Source organism: Vigna unguiculata, chromosome 10 (assembly GCF_037176805.1).
Source record: "Vigna unguiculata cultivar grain cowpea cultivar isolate G323 ecotype 2 chromosome 10, ASM3717680v1, whole genome shotgun sequence".
NCBI lineage: Eukaryota > Viridiplantae > Streptophyta > Magnoliopsida > Fabales > Fabaceae > Vigna > Vigna unguiculata.
The window spans coordinates 16563532-16583531 of record NC_140801.1 but is presented as its reverse complement, the minus strand read 5'-3'; the positions used below and the strand labels follow the sequence as shown (position 1 = coordinate 16583531).

Genomic DNA, 20000 nt, shown 5'->3' with positions numbered 1-20000 from the left:
GAAAAAAAAAGAAACTTTTGGATTGTTGAATACCAAAATGATATAAAAAACAATGGAACCATCGTAGTATTTAAAAATAGATTCAAAAAGAAAGTTGGTTATTCTATTGTTTATTATTTAAGGATCCGGATCCAAAAGACCTAGTAGATTTTGTACTTCTTTTTTCTTTGATAGAAAAAAAGAAATTTGTAAATGTAGAAACAAAATTCATCGAAGAAAATACTCTACTCTATCCATAGAGGAAAAAATGAATTGCATAAGTACAAAAGCCGTATGCATCAATACGCAGAAAATGCTTGTACGGTTATTGAATATACTTTTTGCCCTTTATCTTATTTGTCTTTGTCCCTTTTCTGTTACCTTTATTTTGGGAATAAAGACAATCTTTAGCAATCTACCAATATAGTAAAAAGAATTCTAAAAAGATTTATCAAGATAAGGGAAATACTACTTAAGTGATATAATCAGGGTAATGATCCACCAACCTGCTAGTTCTTTTTATGAGGCACAAGCGGGAGAATTTGTCCTGGAAGCGGAAGAGCTACTGAAAATGCGTGAAACTATCACAAGGGTTTATGTACAAAGAACGGGCAAACCTTTATGGGTTATATCGGAAGACATGGAAAGGGATGTTTTTATGTCAGCAGCAGAAGCCCAAGCTCATGGAATTGTAGATCTTGTAGTAGTTGAATAAAAAATTGGTGGCAAAGGTTATTCTAATTAAATACAAGATTGGAAATTTAATTTTTTACTCTATCTTACTTTACATTTTAAAATAAAATCTCTAAGAGTTAATCTATTAATATAGTATATATAATTAATATAGGCTATAAATAAGGAATATAGAATATATAAATAAGGAATATAGAATATAAGTAATTCACGGTTAGGATAGATCTAAACCTGCTCATTATACAAAAATATAGATATATATAGTACGACTTACCATGCCAACTATGAAACAACTTATTAGAAACACAAGACAGCCAATCCGAAACGTCACAAAATCCCCAGCTCTTCGGGGATGCCCTCAACGTCGAGGAATGTGTACCAGGGTGTATGTGCGACTCGTTCAGCTTAAATACTAAGAAAAAACAAATTAAAATTTTTCAGTATTGGTAATCAGTTAAGATAGTGTGAATGCAAAAACTACATTCACACTATCTTAACTTAATATATAATTCTTTTCCATATAATTATATAATTCTTTACATTCTTCTATCTTGTATAAAATTTATGGTTTCGATTGGTGCAAAACCAATAATACACATTTGCAATTTCATATGAGAAGGACTTTCCCATCGGTAACAAAAAAAAGTTACCCGTTAAGCGGAGAAAATACTATTTCAATTAAAAATAAAGTATGTCCTTAATGAATGTATTTTGATGGATTTTGTAAGAATGGAATAAGAGGGTCAGCTACCCAGCAAATTTTCATAATTAAATACCGTTACTATATAATTAGATTTGGTTGTGAAAAAACCTACTTACTCAATATTGCATGGGTAGAGCCACAGAGTGTGAACTGTACAAGTTAACAATAACATTCATTAAATGAATCAAAAATGAAAATAAAAAGGCTCCGGTGTATAGAGAGGACCTGGTCATTTCTAAAAAAAATCATAGAAACGAAGGAACCCACCAATTCATTATAAAAATATGTGTCCTATTTCATTTACTATTTTTATTTTATTTGATATCTAGTATCTATACAATTTCTGATTTTGAGGTTAAATGTTTAATATAAAAAATCGTGGTTGGGGCGGTTATAGTAGCAAGAGCCGTTGGAATTTTTTTTTATACATCAGAAGAATCCATTTTTGTTATTAATAGACTAGGAAGAAAAAAAGAATAACTGAAAAATTAAAAAGTTATTCCTGAAAATATCATTTATTAAATGACCAGAATTAAACGAGGATATATAGCTCACAAACGGAGGACAAAAATTCGTTTATTCGTATCAAGTTTTCACGGAGCTCATTCAAGACTTACCCGAACTATTACTCAACAGAAATTGAAAGCTTTAGTTTCGGCTCATCGGGATAGAGATAGGAAAAAAAGAGATTTTCGTGGTTTATGGATTAGTCGAATAAATGCAGTAATTCGCGAGAATCAAAAAGTATCTTATATTTATAATAATTTAATGAATAGTCTATACACCAAGCAATTGCTTCTTAATCGTAAAATAGTTGCACAAATTGCTATATTAAAAGAGAATTGTCTTTTTATGATTGCCGATAATATCATAAAAACTTAAAACCCCTTATTTACTGCAGGAAGGTATAGACTAGAAATTTGTTTATTTTGATAGCTTTATCATATGATAAAGCTATCAAAATAAACAACCATGCTTAAAAAATTATTCTTCCTTACCTATTATCTTTTTTATTCCAACAAAAAAATCAAATGGAATTATCCTAATTTTGAACAAAACATCAATCCATGTTTAATTCGAATCTAAATTCAAATTGGATTTTGAATTTTTAATTTCTATTTTTTTTTCTTAAAGGAGTAATTTTAGCAGTCGACTCGCTTTTTTCAAATTGTTTTTCGTTATTAAGAAAAGGTAACGAAGATAAAATACGAGCTTGTTTTATAGCAACAGTAATTAATCGTTGTTGTTTTAAGGTCAATCTATTTACACGTCTAGATAATATTTTTCCTTGTTCACTAATAAATCGACAAATTAAACCCATGTTTTTATAATCAATTCGGTCCCCCGATTGAATCGGGGGCAAACGTCTACGAAAAGATCGCTTGGATTTAATAAAGAGTCGCTTAGGTTTTTCCATAGTTTATTTATTCCTATTCCAAAAATAACATTGATTTAAATAAATATAATTATAATAAAGGATTTGTATTTTTTTTCTTCTTTAGCATATGTTGTTATATAATGACGGGGACATCATTTTCTCAATTCCAATCGACTAGGCGTATTGTGTCGATTCTTGTTAGTAATCTATCTAGAAATACCGCTTTATTCCTTATTTAGACTCTTTTTATCACAACCAGTACCTTCCAAAAGAACACTTACTCGGATATCTTTACCCTTGGACATGACCCTCCTTTGGGTTTTTAATTCACTTATAACTCTTTTCGGATTCGAATCTAAGAATCTAAGAAAAAGATGAAAACAACTAAGATAAGATAAAAAAGAAGAATTCGAAAAATTATGAAAGATTTCGTTCCAATTTAATTGAATCTAGTACAAAAAAGATAGTACAAAAAGAATACCAGGATCTGTAACTATATTTCGTTTCAAATTGCCAGTATTTTCGTTTTTTTAAATTATTTTTTATGATATTGTTGCCCCAACCTATGGATTTCTGCTTTCACTTTCTTTTTCATAGGAATTGAATTAATAATTCAATTCCATTGAAGCCTGGACCAGATCCCGATCCCGAGTGTCACTCTGAATTTCAATGAGGCTGATGAGTTCAAATTTTTGCCCTCATTTAATATTTAAATTTGGGGATTTAATTGAATTTTCTGTGCTTAAAGATTGATTTAATTAGGATTTGTGATTATTGGATTTATTGAGTAAGTTTGGTAAAAGTGGCGTAAAAATTGATTTTAGTTGCATAAAATATTATTGGATATTTTAACGTTTGTTAATGCAGCTAGAATTTATTTTTGGTCAATTAATAGTGTGATTTTGAAATATTCAAAGTTACAAAAGAAGTCCAAAATCAAGAAATTCTGAAAAAGAATAAATCAGGAGCTAAATGCACCCCCAGTTTTTACTTGCACACTCCTTTTAAAGTGGACCACAAAAACCTGTTCTGCACCCCCAGTTTTCACTAAGTTGCACCCCTCCTACCACTTAAACTCCACTCAACCAGATCATGCCATGTGGCAATCCCTACCTCTTAGAATTAGCCAACCAGAACAAGCCACGTGTCATAATCCTACCCTCACCAAATTAACCAATCAGATTCTGCCACGTCATCACCTTCATCTCCCAAAACCCTAACCCTAATTTTCTCCTCTCCTTCCACCCTCCACGGCAGCCGCCGCCGCCAACCTCGCCGGACCACTGCGCAGTTCACCACCTGTTCTGCAGCCACCGCGAGCCACCGCGAGCACGCCAGCACCGTCCCTGCACTTCGCCGAAATCTGCGCGAACCAGCGCCATCCCGCAGCTGCCGCCGCTCTTCCTCCGACCACCGTGAGCACCTGCAACAGATCGCGCACCACCACCACGAACCTTCTCCGCAGAGAGCCACTCGCGATCACCGTTCCCGCACCTGCAACCACCGCGAACAACCTCCGCGCGCCACCACCATCTTCTCGCCTTCGCGCCGCCGTTTTCAGCCACGACGAACCAACCAGCAACCACGCACCACCGCGCCTACACCTGCATCTGCGCGAGCCAGCCACCGTCGCGCCTCCACACTTTGGTCCTCCATTCGAGACAGCTTCATTTTCTCTGCAACTCGTCGCCGCACCACTGCACCACCATGGCCACCGCTGCTTCACCACCATCTTCGAACAGGAACTGCGTCGGAAGAGCTCGCCGGAGCAGCCACACGTCGGAGCAGCCGCCGTCACGAGCCAAGGAGAAGAGTGTGAGAGTGAAACCCTAATTATGGAGAGAGAATCTACACTGCCACGTGTCAGCATCTGATAGGCAGTCAACTGGTCAAACTCTGGTCAAACTGGTCAAACTCTGGTCAAACTGGTCAAACTCTGGTCAAACTCTGGTCAATTTTGTAAAAATGCTTAAATGCGAGGGACATAATTAGAAATTGGACAAGAATTAAGTTGCTAATTAATTAAATAAAAATAAAAGATTTTAGCAACTGACAGATAAAGCCCAAAGTCCAGTGGAAGTCTATATAAAGAGACTTAAGGGAGTACAATTGAGGACTGGACAATTTACAACTTACAGCTTAGACACTTAGAACTCTCTGGTTTTGGCAGATACCATCTCCACCACATCTCTCATTCTTTCTTTTATTTTCTTTCCTTCATATCATCATGTATTCCATCAAAGCCATGGAGGGCTAAGCTTTTAGGGTTGATTCCACTGTAATTTCTTAGATGGATTCTGAGGTTAGATGAATTTATATGTTTTGTTATTTTGATTATTGTTGTGGTTTTTGTTTATCTATGTCCTTTGCTTCTTAATCGAATAGAAAATAATGATTTTAAATCTACATACATGCTAATCATATGAGTTAAAAGGTTTTTAAATTAAATTGAGACTTTACTTTGATTTTGTTTAGAAACTTTCATTTGATTAAATAAGTTTTTGCCAATAATTGAGACTTTAATTTGATTAGAGGTAATTACTTTAACTAAAATTAGTCAAGACTTTACTTTGATTAATTAAGTTTTCTATTTGGTAAAGAAACAAAGGAATAGACATGATTAGGCATAGTAAAATTAATTGAGACTGTACTTTGATTGAATTTACTATGGATAATCTAACAATTCTCACTTTTAATTGAGACTGTACTTTGATTAAAAGTGAGGATGCCAACAAATGAATTGAGTCTTTACATTGATTTATTTGTAAATCAACTACAATAATTAATTTAACAATAATCTCTAGATAACCAATGAAGAATCTTATTTAGAAAAAGCAGTGGAATTGACCTATTTAATATTACTGTGTTTACAATCTTCCGTGTCATTTTCTTTGCATATCAAAACCCCCCTATTTTTATAGTTGCTAGTTTTAAATTGCATTTTTGAGAATCAAATATTTGAGATCAATTCCGTATTCGTTGTGAGACGACTCAGGGTTATCTTAACCCTAACTATTTTCTTCACTACAAACTGGCAATACTGAAGTTGCTAAAGTAGTGGTAATTTGATCGCCTAACGACAGCGATATCAGAGGCCAATTTAATCTTTCGTCTTTATCTTTCCTAAAAAAAAAAGAAGAGTAGGTTAATTACACATATTTAATATATAATTGGACCTTTCATCTTCTTCACCCCTTCCCGTGTCAATAACTAAAATTAAAAAAAGGGGAATATCAATGCATCTGGAAAAAAACAATTGATCTCTATCAATAGACCCGCCAAAGCCCCGAACCATAAAGTACTTACTACTGGTGCCACGGAAAGATATGTTTTTAGATCTCGCATTTCAAATCCTCCTTTCTTTTTATTATTTAAGTATTTTTTCTCTGTTGATATATATCAACAGAGAAAAATGTGGAAAACAAGACAAAGATTCTTTACAATAACACTATAAACAAATGGAAAAGGGATGTAGCGCAGCTTGGTAGCGCGTTTGTTTTGGGTACAAAATGTCACGGGTTCAAATCCTGTCATCCCTATCCCTAACAATTACTTATTCTATGATATTCCGTATTCTATAATATTGCATATTCTATGAGATGAGCAATAAACCGGGAACCTGTGAAGACGAATTCCAATTGAACATACATACTGAATATCTATATGCAAAATGGATTTGGATCATATAATTTATGAAAACAAAACGCTCTTAGTTCAGTTCGGCAGAACGCGGGTCTCCAAAACCCGATGTCGTAGGTTCAAATCCTACAGAGCGTGATTCTAGTATTATTCGCCTGATAATTACACTGAAATAATTGAACATTCAAAAGAAAGTTTGAATTTTATCCTTGTCGATTAGGATTAAACTAAATAAATAGGGAATCACAAAAAAAGAGACATTAATGAATCAAAGATCCAACTGATCACCTCGTCGGTATTGTAAATATGCAGTTACAAATAATCCAGCCAAAGTAATAGGAATTAAACCTAACACGATTCCAAATAGAAAAACTTCAATCATTTTTATTTGTTCGAAAAGTAAAAAGAAAGGTAATATAATATCTAGCCTTAAACATAAATCTGTATTGATCATAAATCTCAACGATCGAGAATTGTAAATTGACATAGTAAGGAATTCTAGAATGTCTTATACCAAAATTTACTATTCCTCTCAAAATTACAAATCAAATAAGTCGTATTTTACTAAGACCAATAAATAGAGACGAGGTTATAATTAAAACTAATAGTAAAAAACCGAAATAACTAGTGATAGTGGGCATATAGAAACTAAATGAAATATGTTCGTTCTTTTTATACATATGTTTATAAAGCACTTCCCTAAATTTCCATTTTTGAGAGAAAAAAGAAGATAAAAAATCCTACTTGAAAGATACAATTCAAAATTGGCAATTCCTCAATAAATTCAATTATTAGAGACGAAAAAAAAAAAGAAATAGAGTAACATAATTTAGAAATAAATTCCTCATCTATTACATCTACCCATCCTGTGATTTCAAATCAACATACTTCTTAATCAACTCAGGAATTAAGTAAACTGATCTAATGAAAATATTTAGTATTATTCTATAGATATCCAATAGAATTCTGTTTATATTGGAAAAAGAAAAATTATGAATATTCAAACAAAGAATAATAACTCTGTTATTTCATAACTAGTTCCCGCCAAGAAAAAAAGGGCAGCACCAATAAATCCGTGAGAGATTATTTGTAAAATAGCCCCATTCAGCCCTGTCTCGCTTATAGAACCAATTCCTAAAATTAAGAAACCCATATGAGAGACCGAGGAATAAGCTATTCTTTTTTTTACATTGCGTTGACCAAGAGATGTTGAAGCTGCATAGATTATTTGAATGGAACCTAATAACATTAACCAGGGACAAAATATAGAATGAGCGCGAGATAATAATTCCATATTTAATAACATTAACCAACCCATATGCTCCCATTTTTAATAATATTCCGGCTAAAAGCATACAAGTGTTGTAATGTGCCTCTCCATGGGTATCAGGTAACCATGTATGTAAGGGTATAATTGGTGATTTGACAGCAAAAGCAATAAGAAATCCCATATAGAAGATTATTTCCAGTGCCACGGGATATGATTGATTAGTTAATGATTCAAAATTTAATGTTGGTTCATTAGAACTATAGAAACCCATACCCAGAATTCCCAGTAATAAAAAAACAGAACTTCCCGCAGTGTACAAAATAAACTTTGTAGCTGAATACAAACGTTTTTTTCCACCCCACATAGATAAAAGTAGATAAACGGGAATTAATTCTAATTCCCACATGATGAAAAAAAGTAAAATGTCTTGAGAAGAAAATGTTCCTAGTTGACCACTATACATTGCTAACATTAGAAAATAGAATAATTTAGATTCTCGAGTAACCGGTTGAGTTGATAACGTAGCTAACGTAGTGATAAATCCCGTTAATAAAAGGGGTCCTAGAGAGAGTCCATCTATTCCGAATCTCCAGTAAAAGTCAAAAAAATGGATCCATTTATAATTTTCTGTCAATTGGATTAGTGGATCATCTAATTCGAAATGATAACAAAATACATAGGTTATTAGAAGGAGATCTATGAAACATATACAATAAGTATACCATTTAATTGTCTTATTTCCTTTATGGGGAAATAAGACAATTAAAGAACCTCCGACTATTGGCAAAACTACAACTGTTGTTAACCAAGGAAAATAATTCGTGATAAAAATAAGATATACTTAGACTACAAAAACCCGGGCTCAAAATATTTTTTTATTTTGAGCCCGGGTTTTTGCCAGTAAAAAAAAGTACTTGTATGCGGTTCTTTTTGAAACGTATCAATAAGCTAGACCCATGCTTCGAGTTGTTTCATGCCATAAATAAACTCTAACACTTAAGAAATCCGTCGGACAGGCGGATTCACACCTCTTACAACCAACACAGTCCTCTGTTCTTGGGGCAGAAGCAATTTGTTTAGCTTTACATCCGTCCCAAGGTATCATTTCTAATACATCTGTTGGGCAGGCTCGTACACATTGAGTACATCCTATACATGTATCATAAATCTTTACTGAATGTGACATTGGAACATAATCCTTGAACATCAAAAATTCAACATTTTCAATCTAGTAAATTGGTAAACCAATTATATATATCTATATATGATATATATATATCTATATATATATATATATATATATATATATCTATATTATATACCAGATGAATCAATGATTTATAAGAACTTTGCTACTAAAAATATATTTATAGATTAATAACTAATAAGAGAATAGAACCAAGATACTTTGATTTCTTATCTTTGTTTTCGCAAACATGATTAAAAAGGATATATCATTTCTGCTAATTTGAATGGATTATATATCTGCTAATTTGAATGGATTATATAGTACACACTATTCAAAATTAGACTTTTTTTTATGAATAATACTATTTATTCAACAAATTTGATTGATTGATACGGGTTGATTTTCTATTACGATATATTGAGGAAACAATAGCTGGTCCGATAGCTGCTTCAGCGGCTGCAACAGCTATAACAAAAATTGAAAAAATATTTCCTTTTAGTTGCCGCCTATCAAAAAAATCAGAAAAGGTTACGAGATTTATATTAACTGCATTTAGTATAAGTTCAAGACACATAAGGGCTCTAACCATATTTCGGCTCGTGATCAATCCATAGATACCTATAGAAAATAAATAAGCACTCAAAACAAGTGTATGCTCGAATATCATTGACCAACTCCTTTTCAATTTTTATTCATTTCGATATGAATATGAATTCAACGGATTTTATTGCCTAACATAATAAGTCTACAACAAAAAAGAAATGTAATAAATTCTAACAAAATGTAATTTATATTATTTTATTAGTTTGAAAACTTTCTTATTGGCGAGCCACAAAAATTGCACCTATTAAAGCAACTAAAAGAATTATTGAAATTAGTTCAAATGGAAGAAAAAAATTTGTTGATAAATGAATTCCAATTTGTTGACTAGTACTTATCAAATCTTGCTCTAAAATCTGATTGGGTCTTGTCGTCCAAATAATTTCGTGCCATGATGTCTCTAGAATAGTAGTTATTTGTGAAAGAAAGATACTGGTACAAACCATCAAAGTAATTCCATCCCCAACGGTCCAAACACGAAAATTTTGGTAATAGTCCGAACCATTCATAAACATCACAGCAAATATTATTAAAACATTTATAGCGCCCACGTAAATAAGTAGCTGTGAGGCAGCTACGAAATGGGAGTTTGATAAAATATAGAATAAAGATACACAAACAAGAACTAGTCCCAATGAAAAAGCAGAAAAAATCGGATTCGTAAAGAATACTACTCCTAGACTTCCTAATATGAGACCTGATCCAAGAAAGATTAAAATAAAATCATGTAGCGATTCGGACAAATCCATTATATGTAAAATAAAAGATAAATAGAAATTTCATGACCTTATTGATATGACCAGGAAAAAACTTGTTAAATACGAAAATTATCTATGCATAGAAATTCACCAAATCCTAAGATAAGATATGTGAATTGTTATTAGGTACAGTTGTTATAGAATCAATGGAATTTCATTCTTTTCTTTATGCCAAAGAGTCATTTCAAAAAAATAGAATATCTTTTTTTTATTCTATATATAGAGAAATTCAATTATTTTTGTGAAGAATTTTGAAATCATTTTATTTGAATTGTTCGAATTGTATAATCATCAATTACTGATACTGGTAAACGACCCAAAGCAATTAGATTATAATTCAATTCGTGGCGATCATAAGTTGAAAGTTCATATTCTTCGGTCATTGATAAACAATTTGTTGGACAATACTCAATACAATTACCACAAAATATACAGATTCCGAAATCAATACTGTAATTAAGCAACCGTTTTTTTCGAATATCAGTTTCTAGTTTCCAATCAACAATGGGTAGATCTATAGGACAGACACGAACACATACTTCACAAGCAATGCATTTATCAAATTCAAAATGTATTCGACCGTGAAAACGTTCTGATGAGATTATTTTTTCATAAGGATATTGAATAGTTACGGGTAACCTATTTGCATGAGATAAGGTAATCATGAGACCTTGACCAATATATCTAGCAGCTCGTATTATTTGTTCACTATAATTTATGAATTCAGTTACCATAAGGAACATATCGTGAATAGCTCTGAATAGTTGAGACGACGTTGTTAATAATAGATTACCAAGAGAAATGGGTAAAAGAAACTTCCACCCAAGATTTAATAATTGATCTATTCGTAGCCTAGGCAAAGTCCATCTTGTCGTGATAGAAACGAATATGAATAAATAAGTTTTAACTAGTGTAATAAAGATACCAATTATCGTTACAAAAACTCCGTATGTTTTATTTATTTGAAAAAAATTAGAAACGAAGATGTACGGAATAGAGAAATTTAAACCACCAAAATAAAGAACTGTTACAAATAAGGAAGAAACGAATAGGTTTAAATAGGAAGCAACATAAAATAAACCAAATTTGATACCAGAATATTCGGTTTGATAACCTGCTATTAGTTCTTCTTCCGCTTCTGGTAAATCAAAAGGTAATCTTTCACATTCTGCTAGGGAAGAGATTAGAAAAACGAGGAAACCCATAGGTTGCCGCCACAAATTCCATCCCCAAAAACCATATTTGGATTGTGCATCAACTATATCAACTGTACTTAAACTGTTAGATAATCCTAGTCGGTGATGACATTACTGTTACCATCTCTATTACAGAACCGTACATGAGATTTTCATCTCATACGGCTCCTTTAAAGCCTTAAAAAAATATAAGAACCCGGCCGATTATTTCTCCCTTGATATATCCCTAAGATAGATAAGATTCTATTTTCTCGGACGGTTCTGAATTAGACCCATGGAATTCTGTCTGTTCTAAAAAAATTTTTTAAATGAATACACACTTATTTAAAAAATAAAAACATTTGCACATTTATTGAATTTCTTTAGATAAATAAAAAATACAAAAGGTACTTCTGAATTGATCTCATCCTTTAAAAAATTCAAAATTAAATTTGTTGAGTAATAACTTAATTTCATTTTTGCATAAAATACTCTTTTAAAATTATCAAGAACTCCCACATCATTTTCGATTCCGAAAAATAATTAGATGTTCTTTTTTTAAATTATGATTATCTCCATAAATATGGAGTATATAAGACAAAAAAGAAAAAGGAGATCACTTTTACCTCTTATCTTATTCCTTTTTGTGCAAGCAAAAGGGGACTTCAAAAAATTAAAGGATTATTTCGTTCCTGATAGTTATTTATTCAATCAATGGATGGAAGTATACTCTAGATCAGAATTGGGGGGAGTACTGCCTTATTTTTTCTACCAACTTCAAGTCCCCATTAGTATTCTTTTTATATTATACATAAATTGGATAATTTAAAAAAGAAATATACGTTACTAATCTTTTGTGTATTTTGGTGTTTCTAGCCATCCATTAATTTTTTTTATTATATTAATGCCTTTTTTTAATTTTGTTAATATATGTATGCTAATTCATACAAATGATATTGAAAATTTGAAAAAGGTTGGTCTTTTGCGTCCGCTTCAAGACAGGATTACTAATCAACAAATCTTGGGAAAAACAACCACTTCTATACATAGAATATAATATATAGAATCTAATTCTAGAATTTCATTGATTTTTTCACCTTATTCTTATACATAGAAAATTAGACTCAATATTTTTACTGCAATTTGAAATCATCATACTTTCTCTATAAGTAATAGAGTATTCTATAAATTATATTCAAAAAAAGCTGTTTTATTGCACTCATATAACTATCTGATTCAATTATTCAATCCAAATGCGAAAAGAATATATATATTCTTTATAGATTCTTTTTGTACTTTAAATATAAGGAGAGGCTTATAAGAAATAGTATCAAAAAATTTATGTCTCAACGAAGCACACATAGAGATATCGATAACACACATAGAGTTAATGGTATTTCATAACTAATTGATTGAGCAGCTGCTCGTAGACCACCCAAAAAGGAATATTTATTATTTGACCCATATCCTGACATAAGAAGTCCAATGGGGGCAATACTCGAAATAGCAATCCATAAAAAAACACCAATATTCAGATCAGATAAAACAAAGTTATAGCCAAAAGGAATTACTGAATAGCTTATTATAATGGATATGACTGAGATAGATGGGCCGAAACTAAATAAACGAATATCTCCTCTAGATGGAATAAGATTCTCTTTAAAAAGTAATTTTGTTCCGTCTGCTAGAGCTTGAAGAACTCCAAAAGGACCGGTGTATTCAGGTCCAATACGCTGTTGTATCCCTGCAGATATTTCTCTTTCTAACCATACAATTGCTAGTACACTTATAGTAATTCCTAATATCAAAATAAAAATAGGCACAAATACCCAAAGAATTCCATATATCTCTTTCAAAAATTGCAATCTGAAAAAAAAATGTATATCTTGTATTTCTGTTAAATCAATTATCATTTCAACGATCAACTTATCCCATAATAATATTTATGCTACCTAGTATTGTCATAATATCGGCCAATTTCATTCTTTTAACTAATTGAGGAAGAATTTGCAAATTTATAAAACCGGGCGGATGAATTTTCCATCTCCAAGGAAAACCATTTTGATCCCCTATTAGAAAAATCCCTAATTCTCCCTTGGGGGCTTCAACTCTTACATAAAGTTCTTGTTTTGGCAATTCAAAACTCGGAGACGATTTTTTACTAATAAATCGATACTCAAACTCATTCCATTCTGGCTCTTTTTCTCTATCAAAGCAGCGGATTTCTAAATTTTCATATGGACCGCCGGGAAGTCCTTCCAAAGCCTGTTGAATAATTTTTATGGATTCTATCATTTCACCAATTCGAACTAAATAACGAGCTAATGAATCTCCTTCTTTTTGCCATTGAACTTCCCAATGAAATTCTTCGTAACATTCATAATTATCCACTTTACGTAGATCCCATTGTATTCCGGAAGCCCGAAGCATCGGTCCTGATAAACCCCAATTAATAACTTCTTTTACATCAACAACACCGACGCCCTCAACCCGTTCTAAAAAAATAGGATTTCGCGTAATAAGTTTTTGATATTCAGCAATACTTGTTAAAAAATAATCGCAGAAATCATAACATTTATCTATCCAACCATAAGGTAGATCAGTCGCTACCCCTCCGATACGAAAAAAATTATGCATCATTCTCATACCTGTGGCAGCTTCAAATAGATCATATATTAATTCTCTTTCTCTGAAAATATAGAAAAAAGGTGTTTGTGCACCAATATTTGCCATAAAAGGTCCTAGCCATAGTAGGTGAGAAGCTATACGGCTTAACTCCAACATTATTACTCGGATATAGCTGGCTCTTTTAGGTACTTGAATATTTCCCAACTGTTCTGGTCCATTTACAGTTATTGCTTCTGTGAACATTGTAGCTAAATAGTCCCAACGTGTTACATAAGGCAGATATTGTATAATTGTTCGGTTTTCCGCTATTTTTTCCATTCCTCTGTGTAAATAACCCAATATCGGTTCACAATCAATAACATCCTCACCATCTAGAGTAACAATAAGTCTAAGAACACCGTGCATTGATGGGTGGTGAGGCCCCATATTGACTATCATGAAGTCCTTTCTTTTCGTTGAGATATTCATAGGTTTTTGCTCGATTTATTCTTTTATGAATCGCTTAAAAAAAAAGTTCATCCAAATTCAAGATCTAATAAATCGAATAATTGAAAATTACTCTTCAATTTAACGAATTTGTGACTGTCGAATATTAAACTGATTGATTAATTTTTTATACCGTATTCCATCTTTCTTTGACAAATAAGACAGTAATCTTTGCCGTTTTCCCAAAATTTTACGTAAACCTGTTTGGGATGAGTAGTCTTTTCGGTGCAATTCAAAATGTGAAGTAAGTCTTCGTATTCTATTGGTAAATTTGAATATTTGAAATTCAACCAATCCCGATTTTTTTCCTTTTTTTTCTTGTGAAATAACAGGTATAAATGACTTTTTTACCATAAAAAAATAAAAGTTTTTCCTTCTCCTCGATTTTTATAGATACTTTTATTGATCAGTAATTAGAATGACACTCATTTTTAATTTTTTGATAGAAATCCGAAATCTAATTTTTTTTATAACTGAAATTAATCCAATTGAAATAGAGAATTTAAATAGATATAGTATAAAGGAGACTAGTTTGATATATAAAAAAGAATTGTATACATTACATTAGATAAAAAAAGATAATTTTGTTAATGCTTTTTTTTAATGTATACATCATTGAATTAAAATCAATGCCATACCAAAATACGTGTATTTATTTTTTTAACCTATGTATCTATCTATAGATAGATACATATGCTAAATAGAAGACAAAATTAGATTAACGAATTTTCACACGCGGATACATATGTATCCTTACTATACTGAAACGGCTTCCATTATGGGTATTAAACCAATAACGATTTATACAAGCTAAATCTTCTAATCGATATTTTGGCCAAAGAAAAATTTTGAAATTCATTAGTTTTTTTTTCTCTTTCTCATTTCTTTTTTTAGTCAAAACTTTAAAACAATTTTGGACTTTATTTTCATTATAAAATATTGTGTTTCTATGCATACTATTTATATTATTTGGATCTAAACAAATTCTAATTCTCAATTCTCTACGACGTCTAGCAGATAAAATGTTTTCAGGAACAAGTAAATTAAATTTCTCGTTTTCTTTGTTTTCTATTATCTTTTGATCTTTTGTTCTTGTAATGTATTTATCAAAAAATTTCTTATTAACATGAATTTTTTCTGAGTATTTTTTATAAATTTTGCGTTTATTCTTATGAATTAATGAAAAACCCATCATTTTATACTTAAAAAATTGTTTATTATTTTTTCTAGACAGGCGAACTGGTTCGATAACAAATAGTTCTTTTTTTCTAAATTTATTATTTTTCTTTTTCCTTAAGCCTGAAAGAGTTAAATTCGTCTGTTTTTGAATCATCATAATATCTAGACCTAGTTCTCCTCTTTGAATAGAGGCTATAGTAATTTTTCTTAAATTTGTCAATCTAATAAGGAGACAATATACTTTTACATTGTTAAATATTTTTTGACCTAAAAAATTTTTCCAGTTTAAATGGAAATTCAAAAAATTTCTTACTAAGAATTGAAGTTCTGCCTCCATATTGTTCTTGGGTTTTTTTTCGATGTTCTAAAAACATCTATTTTTTTTTCTTTCTAGTAATATTCTTTTCACTAACATTTTTATTTCCTTTAGAATGTAAAAAAAGAGAATGTAAATAAAGTAATTTTATTGGTATAATTTGCGAGTTACCCCTAAATGTATTATAAAATATCACAAATTTGGAAAAGAACCAAAATTCCGGATTGCATATGGAACGATTTAGTATTTTTCTATTGATTCCCGTCCAATCCAAATATTTTCTATCTGGATTTATAATAATAGTATCTTCTGCTATATAATTCTTGATGAAAATATTACTTATTCTATCAAATAAGTCTTTTTTATATGTATTGTAATTAGAAGAAATCATTGTGTTTTTATTTGATTGAAATAGGGATCTATATCGATAAATATATGAGTCTTTCTTATTTGCATAATTCATAAAATTATAGGATAAAAGATCGTATTTATATTGTTTTCTAATTTTTTTTAATGGGATTCCTTGTTGTTCTTTGTAAAGAATTAATGGGCTTTTTCCATATGAATCCCATTTGGTTAAATTTTTATTTTGAGTTACACCACATTTAGTGATTCTATTTCTCCATTTTTGTGATACTAATTTTGACCAGCTACTGTTAGATAAGTTATATTGATAATAATTATTCTTTAACCAATTTGTCCATTGATTTAGTTCAGAATTGAGCAGGTTATTTTGTTTTCTTTTAGAATGAACTATTCCTTGTGCTCCAAAAAAAGAATCCTTTATTTCATTTTTCAGAAAAAAAAAATTTATTATATTGAAAAAGAAGTCTTAACTTATATATGTTTATGTTAATAATTCGGGTTTGTAACAAATTTAAAAATACATATGGTTGTGACAAAAAGGAGACATCAAAATAATTATGTGAATTCGCATTCTTATTATTAAAATATTTGTGTAATTTTAAAAGAAAGGGAATTATACTTTGATTTGTTTTATAACTTCTTTCTGTATTTGGTTCATTATCGTAAAGCCATTTATTTAAAATTTTTTTTGTTGATTCAAGAAAAAGTTGTAGCTGGATTTTCGGAATACAAATGATATATAGAAAGATATCTATGTATATTTTTTTCATCAAAAATTGAAAAAAAGAATGTGATTTTTTAGTTAAGCTAAATTTCTTCTTTGGAATATCTGCAAAATTTTTTTTTCGAATTCTATCCTTTTACTATCATAAATTTTTTTCTTCGAATGAATATTTGTCTCGGGAATTCCAAGTCCTCTTTTCTTTTCTTCTTTTTTCATTTTTTCTATTTTTTTAATAACTACTTTTCTTTTAGTATTGAGATCCTTTATAGATTTTTTTTTTCAATGAAAAATTTGTCGACTTTATCGATTGAATTGAAATGGTTGCTTCAGAAATCATTGAATTATTCTTCCAAATTGTTGAATATTTTTTGTTTTCGCTCAATTCATCGAGTTTTGGGGGTTTCCTTTTAATAAAAAAATATATTAAATTTAAAAATTCTTGTTTTTTTTTCGTGAGGAATACTATACTTTTTCTAATAATTTCAAGAATACTTTAGATGATCCCTTTTGCTTTTTCTATTACGATGTTTAGAAACAGTTTTAATTTTTCACTTAAAACTTTTAGAACTAGAAAAGTGAAAAATTCAAATTTTTTCTTTTTTTTTTAGTTCTTTTAAAATGGGGTCGAAAAAAGAAAGTGGATTTTTCGTGGAACTAGAAAAAGGCAATTCGACTTCCATCCCCCAAACTGTTAAAAAACAAAAGTTCTTTTTTTTCTTTGAATTTTTTTTGTTTTCATTACATCGTATTTTAGATTTATGCCAAGGTTTTAGACGAAAAGGAAATAATATTTTTATCTGAATCCCATCTGTTAGCCATTTTTGCGGAAACTCTCTTTCGGATAATTGAACGCCGTTATACGTGCATTTAATATATATTTCTCTCTTCCAATCCATATAATCTTCAGACCATTCTGGAATTTGAAAAAATAGTATACGAATTGTATTTTTAATTATTATAAATGAAGGTAATATAATATATTTCCTAATAAAGCATTGGGTTATTAATAAAACACCTCTTATTACTTGAGCAAATATAATGCTATCTCAGGCTTCTGCTATTTCTATACGTTTTCTTTCTGCATTTTCCTTTTTTGCTTCCTCCTCTTTTTTTTTCGGACTTTTTTTTTGTTTTTTCCTCTATAGAACCTAAAATTTGAAATTCTGTCTTTTTACGAATCCAAATATTTAACATAAAAAATCTTTTCATTGATTTTAAACTATGAAAAGAAAAGAATATTGATTTTTCAATTTTATCCAAAAAAAGCGGCGAATGCACCCTTTTTTGAAAAAATTTCCAAGTAACCGTTTTCCGTCTTTGAGCACGGATAGATCCTTTGATTATGTCTCTTCGAAAATCCGATTGTTGGGAATAACGTCTTAAAGCCAATTCATTTTTTTGTTCAGTATTTTCAGTATCTCCACGATCACGATAAGTCTTGTATTTTTTAAAAAATTTATCTTTATTAGTCAAAATGACTACACGTTTGCCTTTTCTAGAACGAATTTGAGAATTATCTGCTTCAATTTTTCCACCTAGTTGTTCTAATTCGTCCATCAATTTGTATGACCACCGAGGTACTTTTTTACAGATTTCGTTTCTTTTAATAGACTTAGTGTTCTTTCGATTTACTTTTCTTTTTTCGTTCAAATCAGTTGTAATTGCATCAAATAATATTTTGATTATTTGTTTTTTTTCTGCGTCATAATTATAATTCATTTTTACTTGTTCAGGTTCTGTAAATAAATAAGGTACGTGCGAATTTAAGCTTGACACTAATGAAAATTGACTGATTAGATTAAAAAGAAATGTAGTTACTAATAATTTTTTATCAAATGTTTTTCTATTTTCCTCTAATTTTGGAGAATTACTATTATTCTTTTTAGAAATCTTATTATAAAGAAAGATATCTTGAATTTTATTTATAAAAATGTTATTTTTTTTGTAAGTTTTTTCATGTTGTATTGAGGTTGAAAAACCGTTTTTTATTTGTCCACGGAAGGGTCCGTTTAACAAAGGATCTTTTCTTTTAGTTAAATATTTTTTTTTAGTTTCATCATCACAAAATCGAATTCTATTTTCGAATATATCGAGAGAAATCAATTTCTTATCTATCAGTTTTGTGCGATTTATAAATTCATTGCTCAATTTGTTTATTTTTTCTTCATTCCTATAGTACGAATCATTATACAAATCATCAGAGGAAATTTTCTTTTTTGTGAAGAAATCTATTTTTGTTTCCATCAGTTTTTCAAAACTTGATAAATTTTGTGGATACGTAAAAGATATTTTTTCTCTTCCATCACGTTGATATGTATGAAAAAAAAATTCTGAAATTTCATTTTTTACCATGTTTTCAAATTCATTATTTTTTATATATCGAAATGGACGCTTCCATCGTTTATAATTGAAAAGAATATTTATAAGAGGTTTTTGTAACATATCTTTATTTTTTTTTTTTCCTTTTTTAGAAATTTCATTGCTTTGTTTACTTTCTAATACTAATAGTTTTTTATTAAAAAAGGGGAGAGGTGTTCTTCCGAAATAATATAAACAGGTAACAAATAAGAAAACAGCAAAGATTTTAAACATATAATTTCTAAATTCTGACAGAATGTCTTTTTTTGATTGAATACGGACATTAGATTTAATCCAATTATTTTGCTGTATGCAGATTAATAAAAATTCAATCCATTTTATAAAAAAAGTATGACCTATTATCCAACCAATAAAACTACTTGTTAAAAATAGCAATTTATTGTTACATCGAAACAAATAAATATTGATGAATCTCATGAATATGGAACTCGGTAAGAAAAGGGGATTTAAAAATTGAAAAAGAAGATTCTGAAAGAATCTTCTTTGAATACTAAAATTACGTATTGAATTTGGATTCTTGTATCCATAATTCAAAAAT

The 20000-nt window shown here is 30.1% G+C and overlaps 2 non-coding genes across 2 annotated transcripts; both read left to right on the top strand.

Moving 5' to 3' along the window:
* Nucleotides 1-6218: 6218 nt before the first annotated feature.
* On the top strand, nt 6219-6292 carry TRNAP-UGG (transfer RNA proline (anticodon UGG)). The gene has a single exon. It is a non-coding gene; the product is annotated as a tRNA-Pro (tRNA).
* Nucleotides 6293-6456: 164 nt separating this feature from the next.
* On the top strand, nt 6457-6530 carry TRNAW-CCA (transfer RNA tryptophan (anticodon CCA)). The gene has a single exon. It is a non-coding gene; the product is annotated as a tRNA-Trp (tRNA).
* Nucleotides 6531-20000: the final 13470 nt, after the last annotated feature.